Below are 12,278 nucleotides of genomic sequence, written 5' to 3'. Positions count from 1 at the left end.
CCTGATCTCCATCATCCTCATCACAGTGCACCATGGGAACACAAGCTGTGGTCATGGGTCTACGTTCTGCTGCTTGAATCTCTTGGAGAAAGTAAATCTACAGCCTGAAAAACAGAAACGTCCTGGATGGTCACTAACCGCCTTGATTAAATGTGCTAACACGCAGTCTTATTATATTTGTGCTGTGGCAATGTGACCCCTCAGTTTGTCAACAGCTGCTCGGTTGCTTTGCGCCGCAGAGAAAAGGTGTAATTACAAAAACGTCAAGATGTTTTTTGAGCAGGGGTCTGCGAGCGAGGCCAAAACGTGCTGAGAGCCAAAGAAAAGACCCACCAAATGATTAATTACCTTCCTGTGTGCAAACTCATTAATTTGGAATGAAATTTAATCTCTCCGACCGTGTTGTGAGTTTGTGAGCGGAATGAGGAATATGTCTACTTTTTACTCCCGGAGCTGGGATGGTCCTTCAGGCGACTCATTTGTCTGTTCTTGGACAAATCACACTCACCCTAAAGTTAATGTCGTTGCAGGATTTCTCTGACTTCTATTTATTGCAATCACGTAAAGAGATACTGTACCACTGCGGTGGAGCCAAATAATGAATTATGAGATGGGATGATGGTATCAAGAGAAAGATGAATTGCCAGACATACGGGATATGACAGGAACAAAGGGTCCCATGCTACACATTGCCACTGTTGCAGCCATTTCACTGCAGGCAACAGATGAGAGAATTGATTGCAAAGCATCAGAGTCTCAGTCTGAATCAATTGATGGATATTTTCTCTTGGGTGAGCGGACTGAAAATGTAAAATGAAGCGAGGATTGATGCAGGCTCGTCAGGCGGATGAATGCATTTGTCCCCTGGTTGAGGTTCTTTTTTTCATTTGGAGAAAAATGTTTCAAAGGTATAATTCAAAGTAACAGATGAGAAATGAAGATCTGATCAGAAAATGTGATTGGAATGTAAAACGTGCTGAAAAATGAGGAGCCGAGAAAATCAACTTTGTCGCATTGGTGATGCATGAATATTATACATATACAACAGTTACTCAAGTCTTTTGCTTGAGCACAACTTTGAGGTACTTATACTATACTTAAGTATTTATATTGTATGCTAGTTTATTATCCTGCCTCACTATAATTCAAATGGGTTCTTATATTTCATGTATTTCTTATCAATCTGTTGTAGAGTGTTCATCTCCTCAGTACATTTAGTTATTGATACTTTAAACATGGGGTGAAACATCACGATTGACAGCTGAGACTGACTCTTGACAGGTTGAGCTTGTGCGTCGACAGGACCTCAATGGCTTTCAGATGTTTTATTAGTTATCACTATTTCCACAAACGAGTGAGTTTCCTTCAAAACTTCTCAGGTGCTTTTCTTTAAATAACTCTTCAAGGCTCCGATGATCTAAAGCTCTCCATTATTTCTGAGATTAGAGAAAAGTTCATCGTTGAACATAAACGTGTAGCTCCTCAGAAGTCTGACTCTTGGATGGTTGAGCAGCTTCAGAGACTCTATTTTAAATCTGCTACCAACTCTTTTTGTAACTTTTGAAACAAAGTGTCGAAAAGACATTCACGCCCACTTTAATCACGATTGATCAAGTGTGGAGGTGAATGTATGTGGGGTTTAAATTTGTCTCTCTCACTTCATTTTTTTCCACTTATTATGTTACTATTTCAGTTCCTTTCCCTGTGAACAGCCATGTGCAACACACTGAATACCTTCTGGGAGAGACATCCCAACCCTCTCCACGATATCCAGCTTTTCACATGCACCCCGCCCCCCACCCCCCCTCCCCCTTTCAGAAAATCTAGTTTCACCTTGACCTGCTACAACATTAAAATGCTACTTGACTTGTGATTAACAATCTAATGATGCAAAACATTATTAGATACATTTTCAGCATAATAAGTACTTTTACTTTTACATTTAGCTGACAATACCTCTTTACTTAGGCTTATGTTAGAAACTGACCAAAAGTGAGATTGATTGTTTGTCTCTGTATGTTGAAAAACCGCCTGACAATCTATCCAGTTTTCCCCCAACCTTTCGACCAATGACAGCTGCTCCCAACAGGATAAGCAGTACAGGTGATGGATGGATGAATACCTCTGTACTCAATTGACTATGTTATAGTGTTGTACTTGCACCTTTACTTAAATAGTGGGTTTTGCCTCCACTTCCTCTGCGACACATGGAATTCTGTAAATCTGAGGAAAAAGCAGAAGAAAGATATTTCTGCTCAACAAAAATCCAATCTTCATTATCAGAATTTATGCAAGACATATTTTCAGTGGCCCAAAAAATATTCACATTACACAGATATGAGGGAAGAAAAGAGTGACAAGCCTTACGATTTGAGAACTAGTGCTTTTTTGGGTAAAACAAGCAGGGACTCATAAGCACCACCCGTCTGAGATGCAAGTAAACAAAAGAACAAACCTCCACCGGATTTAACCAAGCCTGCTCTTTGTAGCATTCAGAGAGGATTTGTCTCTTTAAAACACACCGGCTGCAAACCACAGTATTTCTTATGCAGACCGCTCAACCCACACGCCTTGTTCGCCCCAGGTTAAGCTGCCCATGCAGACCTGGAACACGAGTCCCACCTCCTTCACATAAACTGGCAGAACATCACCCATAACCTCAGCTATACGTGTGTGAGTGGCAGAGCTCACCGGGGAGGTTGAGCTAAGTGTGGGTTGCCCGGGAGAGGAGGGGAAAAAACCATATCCATGTAGCCCTGTGTAATGTGCTTTCATATGATAGCTTTCATCTTCATGGAATAAAGTCGACTCTGGAAATGGAGTCACTCTACAGCAAATCCATTTTACTGGAAACAATATTGGTCTTTTGAAAATCTGCTGCTATATTGTGTCAACTCACCATCCCACCATTGGAGGGCAGCCTTGCGCCACATTCAAGCCGTGGCTGGACCGAGGCCTCCTCTCTGTCACATTTAGCATTCTCCCGGTTACCACAGAGACCTCGGAGCGAGCTGAGGTTTAATGGCATCAGAATGCTGCAGTGAAAACGTTACCAAATGAATATATTTCCTCACACAATCAGCTCCCTGCTTGCTGCGTTGCATTCTACGTCCCTGAATGTCTGGTTTGGGATGCATCCCAAATATAAACAAATCATAGCTGTTATGTTACTGCAAATGACTGAGCACAATGAGTAGAATTTTTGTTCCTCTACAGTCGAGTCAACTTTCAGGATATTCCAACAATCCGATGCCAGTTTTCTCATCCTGACACATTTTTTTTTGCCTTAAAATCACAAATCCCTAATTGCTTGTCAGTGAAATCAGCCAGTTGTTGAGTAGGTGTTCTCTCACATCTGCCTTCACAGCACCAGGTCCAGGGAAACCAATTAGAGTATTGTGTCTGCTTATAGCTGCCAGCCAGCGGACAAAAATAGCACCGGCGTTTTGCTCAATCCATCGCACCACACTTGATATGACTGTGGGTAATGTATTCACATCAGGCGCTGAAAGCACTTTAGATGATGGTACTGATATCATGAAGAAGACTTCAATCCCCTCCCGCACCATCATCCACTGTACAATACAAGCTTTTAGTGTTCATATTCATTAAGTCGGCTTAAATAGGAACGTGCCTGAAGCTGCCTGTGCATCGGTAACTGGGCTTAAATGATGCTGTGAGCTTTTATGGAAAAGTTTGTCGTATAACAATCACACCAGCCCTTTTTAAAGGCTGCATTTTGGCAAATTGGCACCTTTGATTTCGAGGGAGCATTAGGGGCATGTTTAAGGAATACAAAATTCAGAGATCTCGAAAATAACGTTATATCACCAGAATAAAGTCGTAATATTACAAGATAAACTTAATATTACAAGAAATAAGTCAGAATACTATGGGAATGTAGTCAAATTTGAGATGCAAGTCATAATATTATGAGGAAAACGTTTGCGAAAATATAATTCTACTATTATCAAATTAGTCAGAAAAAGAATCATATCATTAATTTATTCTCATAAAGTAATAAAAATCGTGTAATATTATAACATTCCTCTAGGAATATAAGACAAACGTTTTATTTTTAGAACAAAGGTCATAATAAGATGAGTAAAAAAGCATTGACATGACAATAGAGTGATTTTTTTTTTCTCTTTTATGACAAGCAGCAAGGAGAACCTGTGTTGGTCATTTAGTTTCACTCCTTCTGGATCCAAAATCATCAACCAATCTCATTGTGAAACTGACAACCAACTTCATTCTCGAATTCTCTGAATGAAGTTTTCTTTAACATTGCCCTAATACTAATACTAATTATGTTAAATGTAATGTATACACAGATATCACGGGATTACTTTGATACTGGAAAAAAACATCAACACAAAAACTGACAGGTTCAGGAGTTATAAGGACAGAATTATGTACGTTTATTTACAATGCACATTGGAGAAAATGATATTCCTATGAAAGTATACTTCACACTGAATGTAAAAATGTGTGTGTCATGTCAAAGTGTTCCGATGTGACTGTGAGTTATGACTCACAGAAAATATTTTTGAAGCAAATCGCAGCAAACGGACGTGGATGGTTTAATGGACCTGAAGTGCATGGGCTTAAACAGGGCCTGAACATGCCATTAGTCATTTGCAAAACACATGTGCAGCGTGAGTGCAATAAAAAGGCATTCATCATTTCTAATATGATATCAAAGTGTCGGATTTCCGTACTGTGATGCTGCAGTAAGATGCTTTCAAAGGCCTTGTGATGTTGATCTCAAACTACAGCTGTCCAGGAACAGACCTGGAAAAAAAAAGAGGTCCCTGGTTCTTGTGTCACCTTTTGCCTCGACACCTGTTCTTGGAAAGCACATGTTTAAAGCCTGAGCCCCCATCGGTTTGTCACAGCGCGGTTGTGAAGCTGTGACACTGTGATTAGTCTTCAGTGTCAGCGTGCTGATACCATGGCTGTGACACCATCCCCTCCCCATGTGCCATCCGTCGGCAGTCCCTCAGAAACTGTCAAAACATGTTTTGAGAACGTGCAAAACCTGAGCAGTTGTGTGGTGGCAGCTGGCGGAAAGATTTTTTTTGATGTACATGACACCATTCAATCACGATTGTTTTGTTTATCCGTTGGTATTCCCTCCAAAAGAACTGAATTTAGCTGTGCGGAAGGCACGCCTGGCCGAGAGGAGATTTGTTTACTTACTCGAGGGGATGTTGAAATGAGAATGATGCTGTGACCTAACCTTTCTGTAAAATCCTCTCAGAGCAACATTGGAGGGAAACAATCGGGTTTGTTTCTAATCCAGTTGGCAGAAAGGAAGCAGAGGGCAGACGCTGTAGAGGAAAGTTTCTATTATACCTTCTTCTGAACACATATCATGTTTAACATGCTAAGTTTAACAGAGTAGCTGCAAAGCAACACTCTTCCTCCTCGTACTCCTGCTTCTTATTATGTGTCTCCCACTCAAATTAGTCATCAATTTACTTTCCGCACTCCGAGCTATAAATTGCAGTCCCACCTCACAGATTGTCTGTAACATGGTTTATTTTCTTTATCACGTCTTTCCATGCCGTCTGAGATGATTTCTAACACTGCTAATTATTGTTACACACACACACAGACACACACACACACGGGAGGAATCATGCTGAGAGCTCAGTGCTGTTTGGAGTTCATATTTTCGACTCTCTTGTATTTCGTTGGAAAAGATATTATATGTAACAATTCTTCCTTAAAATGTCTAAAAACAATTAGACCTATATTATACATTTTGTTGACTTGAGTCCTTATATTATCCAAAATGTTTCAACAATGTTCAAACCCAGAGGAATACTTCATTTTCTTTAATGTTACAGGAAATTGTATTTTGGTCGCCTTTTATAAGTGTTATGCTTTGTCTCTGCTATATGATGTATGACACACTAATACTTTTTTCCTTTCCACTGCTTGTGATCACAGTTACTATTATTATTAGATTTTCATTGGAAATGGTCGAGAGGGCAACAGCTTTCATGATACCATGCTGCTTTACGACTTCATCAAGCTCAGTCTTTCATTATTGTTTTGATTAAGAGACCCCTTTAGACCAAAATTACACATTGTACATTGAAGTTGAATCAGAGTTGCCGCCCCACCCCCAATTAACTAAGTAGCCTTTTTGTGAGTTTTTCCTTGGGACTCACTAATCTATTAGACATTAAAAAAAGTGTCTCTGTCTAGTTTATCCTGTCTTTTGTTTCCCTTCATTGCCAAATCACACTAAAAGGAGACATATGATGCTCATATTAAGGTTTATAATTTTAACCTAAAAAGTCTACATGCTCAAATAGACACACATTTCCTTATACTATTCACTGCTGCAGCTCCTCTTTTCAGCCTCTGTCTGTAACACAAGTTTAAGCTCCTGTCTCTTTAAGGCCACCCCGCCTTATATAGCCCAGTCTGCTCCGATTGGCCAGCTAACCCAATCTGTTCTGATTGGTCAACCCCTCCCAGCACAAGTAGGAAATATCAACCTCTGCCCTTGCTTAACCTGACTTGAGGGGCAGGCCAAAGTAGATGCTAGCCGAGCATGATAAAAATGTGAGGAATCACTATCCCCCGGATGTATTGGCTGGAAAACTGAAGAGGTGTTTCAGGAGCTTCTGTGTTTTTTGCAGAGGAAACGAGCATTATCCCCCGCTCAAAACCCCCCCCCAACAAACTAGAGGAAAGGCAAACATTGAAAAATCATAATATGTCTCCTTTCAGCGGTTGTTTCACTGTTGCCTCATGTTGCTGCTGCAGAGATATGTTTGTTCACTGTACGCGGGTGCTCTCAGGAAACAAACTTTTGCAGCTGCTTGATATTCTGAGAAACACAGGTGAAATATCATATTTTGCACTGGCAGGAATAGTCATTGAAATGAAATCTCCCTGAATAAATATTTGCTTCTTTTGTAAGTTTGCTGCATGATTATCGAGCGATGTAACAGTGGCACGGAACCTAACAATGCTAAGTGTTTGGGAAATATGCTTATTTGCTGTGTTGCCTAGTAAGACAAGAAGACAATTAATTTTGTATGAGCCGTGTTGAGAAAAACTGTATCAGTTACCATTACATTTTACATATTGAAAGTTGATGTTATATTCCTCTATATCACTTCCATTACCTCCATACACACACCTTCCATATTCTGTATTTAAGACAGTTAGAAATAGAAAACAAGACAATGCATCAAGCTACATATGTTTCGGAGGTACTTACTGACTAACAGCGAGCACAACATGAGCTAAACACAGCACTTCAGGTGTCCCACCCTCACAGTGCAGGTAGGTTCTTTAAAAACTCCAAACTCATTTATCAAAGCAGGTTTACTGGTGGCTCACATCAGCAACTAAGACACAACATTTAAATAAAGGGGAATTGTTAAATGTCCTCCTTGGTGATGCAATATAATTACTGAATTTTTAAATTTAAATACTTTGTGATGCAAAGCTAAACTGCAAATTGTAAATCTTAAACTTTTCTACATAAAAACTGTATTTAGCTTTAACAGTTGTTAATGTATGGTTGTTATTTTGTTAATCTTGTGTGTGTGTGTCATGGAGAATGTGATCCTGAATACACCTAAGTCTGTAATACTGATAATGTAGTGATGAACACCCAGTTCTCATTGGCCAAAAAATCAATATGGTGTGATCCACCACTGTTTGAAATCATTCAAGTTAAGGTAACTCCTGCTTGTCCCTTTATATTTACCAAGCAGACATAAGAGTGTTGTTGATCTTCTCATCTTACTGTCATGAAATCTCCCAAAACAACATCCTGAAAGTTTGTTTCAAAACTGAATTAACTTTTCTCGTCTTTTATTTTCCAGTGGCACAACACCTTTAAGGTTTCAAATAAGCCCATAAAGTCCGGTGAGATAAGGCAAGCTAGAAAAAACAAGTAGAGGAGAATTATCTCCGTTCAGTTATCAGACACTCTCAGAAAAGATGACCAGCAGCAAGAGCAGAATGAGAAGCTCTCGACTTTACTGCAGAGCCATTTAGGTACCATTTGGTCCTGACTGCAAAAGGCTCAGAGAGACTATTTTTCCATGTCGTCTGAGATGGTCTCAGAGAAGCTGTTTCATTGTATTTATTTAACGGCAGAATAATCTCTGTGTTATCACAGTAACTCACTCTGGACCAGTGGAGATTAGGAGACCTGATATCATGATTCTGTCATCTGTAACTGCTCTTGTAATGTCTGTTGTCGTAGGTTATACTTGCTGAATGCAGACCTGCATCACCTTTGAGAAAAAAAGTAATCATAGGTATTTGAGCTCAATTAACTCCAGTCATCCTCTTAAAATGCAACGTATTGAAGCCATATGTTTCTGTGGAGCTCCTACTGTATGCTCTCTCCGCTTTTAAAATATGTGGCCTTCAAATGCCTTTGCTATACAAATGATTCAATTACTCCTCCTTTTAAATGTGCCAGTAAAGATAACGTTTTGCTGCCAGAGAGGGAAGAGAGAATGAAATTAACCTCGGCCCTCTCCTTTTAGCCTCGACACTCATATTGTGATTTTCTATTAAAACCCTATCTTTCCTTTAATGAATTCACTTCTTCTACAAGAGAGGAGGTACTGTGTTTGCCCAAAGTAATTGTCGTTTGTGTTCAGGTAAACTCGCAAATGAGCGGACAGTGCGGCACCGAATATCATGAAAGATTTGAATATTTAGAGAATAAGACAAAGGTTTCTTCACCAATCGTAGGAGCCAGTAACCTGTACACCTGCAGGCGGCCTGGTGGGACAGTTGTCGCCTATCAGAAAAAAGATTCATGTTCCAAATCCCAGGGTCTTTCTGTGTGGAGTTTGCATGTTCTATCCTGTGTCTGGGAGAGAAACCTGGACAGTCCTAAGATATGCAGATGGGTAGTTGGAGACTAAATTATCTGTATGTCTGAATGTGAGTGTTTATTGTTGTTTGTCTCTATACGTCATTCCTGTGATGTTCTCCAGACCTCTCCAGGGTGTAAACCATCACTCACACGTTGTCTGCTGGGATTGAATTCCCGCAACCCTCAAAGGTCAAGTGGTACAGATACTGGATGGAAAGATGTGAAATCATCCAATAAGCCAATCAATTTGCAGCATGCAGGTCAGAAGGTCCCATTCCCAGAGCTGTGAAGTTATTGTTCCGACTTTACTTTGTTCATGTGATATGGAAATAACATGGACACTGTCAACAAAATGTGTTCTATTTAAGTATTTACAGTGTTTAAACAACACCATGACACCTCTTTCCAATATTTGCATAATAACAAAGAAAAAACATCTGGTGTAAAAGGCACATTAATGATTTAAAAGGTAATGCTCGTATGTCGTGAATATTGCTTTATTTGCTGAATATCTCAAAAGTGTAATAGTTTAAAAAAGTTCACATTAGAATTTGTTATTTAAAGCTGATTTTAAAATTATGTTGGTTTGTTTTAAGCGATGACATCAGCAACTGTTTGCAGACTTTCTGAATGTTGTGCTGATTTGAGATGGTGTTCAGAATTTTCCCAGCCGGGACGTCATTTTTTTAGATTATTCTGACAACACGTGAATCCACAGAGAGATCATATCAAACATGTGACTGGCTGTTGACGTGTTGGTGCCAGATGAGCTGGTCTGATCCCCTCGGATTTTCATTCAAAACAGTCTCTAATGTTTTCTACTGCGAATGATGTGGGAAATAAAACATCCAGTGAGCAGCAGTTCTGCAGGCAGCGGGCGGAAACGTCTTGTTGATGAGAGAGGTCAGAGGAGAAGGACCGGACTGGTTGGAGCTGACAGACAGGCTGCAGTACCTGACTCCGTACAGCAATGCTGAGCAGAGAGTCGTCTCAGAATGCACAACACATTGGACCTCAAGGTGATTGGGCCACAACAGCAGACGAGCGTGTCAGCTTTCACTCCTGTCAGTCAAGAACGGAAATGTGAGGCTGCACAGTAACACACACTCACAAACACTGGACAAATGAAGACTGGAAAAATGTAGCCCGGTCTGAATTTGGAATCGACGGCATGAACCTATGGACCCAAACTGCCTCGAAACAACACTATACTGCTTGTGGTGGTGTGATAGTTTGTTCTTGGCATACTTTGGGCCCTTTAATACCAATCAGTCAGGGTTTGAGTTCCACAGCCTTCCATGTGCATCACTTGAGAGTCTGATGTCTAATGTCCGAGTCAGCTTCTCGCGGAAATGTATCCAGAATTTTTTCTGCCAGCTCCCCAGGAAAATATCCCGAAAATGTCTGAGTGAGCCCATGTAAAAATACATCAGGGAAATTCACAGCAAGCAAGTGGGTATGCTGGAAATCATCTCTGGAAGAAAAACAGGTGTTAAACGTGTAGAAGATGCTTATGAAATTGAAGTTTCGGTGATACTTTTTGTTAGTGTTTTAGATCCAGACAACATTTTGGCTAACTTCTATTAACAGCTATCTGTATATGAATGCATATAGATTAGAAAGCTGATAGCTGATGCAGTTGGGTCAATATGTAAAGCCTCTTTTGCTCTCCACACAAACTGTTTTCCCGCGGGCAACCAAAGCCTGCTCAACTGTGACTGGTCAAACTAACGGAAACTAGAAAGCTTCCAGATCCATAATCTTGTCCCTCTTCTATAGATTATACATATTCATATGTTTTATAGAGATAATCCCTCACCTGCATTTTTCAGACAATTTCCTGTTGTTCCTGTTGCGAACGTTTCCAGACAATTTCCACAGTTTAAATCTGAAAATGGTTAATGTTTGATAAGGAAGCACAATGTATAGGAGTGCTGGATGAATGTCTGTGAGAATTGGTGTCTGTGATGTTAAGCGCATTGAGTGGTGTTTAAAACCAGACAAGCTCTATAAATGCTGCACGTACTTCAGTGTCCTCCCCAGCCACCAGCTGGGAATCCAACAGAGCACCTTGGGGATGTGGTATGTAGTAGAACTGGAGATTGGCAGCGTGAATGAGCAGCGGACAAATCTGCAGAAATTATCTGATGCAATTATGTCGACATGGAGCAGAATCTCAGAGGAATGTTCTCAAGCTCTTGTGGAGTCCACATTACGGAAGAAGCTTTTTTGAGCAAAATGAGGCTCTACCCGGTGTTTTTAATGTACTAAATTCAATTTGTGTCATTATACCCTCTCAGTTGTTAAATCAAATATCAGTTGTGGACAAACAGTAGGTTGAATCATGCATGATGAGATCAAGGGTGTTTGGGGGTGAAACGGTCAAAGCATGGACTGAAGTCCCCTGATATATATGAGCCCCCAGTTGGTCAGTAATTGAATCCCTCAGGCCTCCCCTCCCCTCCTTTAAATCTCCACAAACTGTCTGAGTGGGCGTGTATGATTAAAAACATTCAAGATGCAATATATTGATCCGTACCCCCCCCCCCCCCCCCCCAATAATATGGGGGGAATCTCCAGATGATTAACATTTGGAGCTGATTGGTCAATGTCAACAAAATCATGCGCTGAAAATTAAAATCTCCAAAATAGCTCCACAAATAACAGGACAAGAGATATCATATGATAAGTGACATAATGAAGAAGAAGTGCAAAAGTCAAAAAATTACATTATCCTTAGTTAAATAATTCCTTTTGTTGGTATCTCTGAATACCTATAGTGCTATAGACACAACCTAATGCCTATATAGATTGAAAAATGTGTTTGGAATAATTCCGTAATGGCTTCACTATGGAGTGAAGTGCAGTAATTTTGATATTAAATTGTCTGATTGGGGTATACACGAGATACGTGTGGGGTATGCATCGCCCCCCTGATGCTTTCATTATCTCTGTCATTGGTGTCCACCAATCCCTGAGGGGAATATGTGGCTTTTTAGCTTCTAAATGAACCACACTGTTCCCCACTTCCTTTTTCCTTTTTGGTGCTGAGTGGGTGGTCTACAACTTATTATATTGGCCTATATATGTTGTTCTCACCCAATGTCAGCTGGAATTGCTATTCTTAAAGAAGAAGCAGTAGATGTACGGATGAATATTGTATGAATATTAATATATGTATATATACACACACATTTATATTCAGAGGAGGAGCTGGCTATGACCAGGTGGGTAAATGGTACTTGGCTACATAATTACTCGGCACTTATCTTCTTTAACCGCCATGAATATCTGCATGTGAAAGTCTGTGTGCCCCACAATAGACATGGACCACACAGCCTCTACAAATGGATGGCCAATTACCACTCCGGCCGCAGTTTCTTAGGGATCCTTAAGAAGCCTCAAT

The sequence above is a fragment of the Limanda limanda genome, chromosome 12 (assembly GCF_963576545.1).
Source record: "Limanda limanda chromosome 12, fLimLim1.1, whole genome shotgun sequence".
In the NCBI taxonomy this organism is placed as follows: Eukaryota; Metazoa; Chordata; class Actinopteri; order Pleuronectiformes; family Pleuronectidae; genus Limanda; species Limanda limanda.
Note: the sequence above shows the minus strand (reverse complement) of the source record.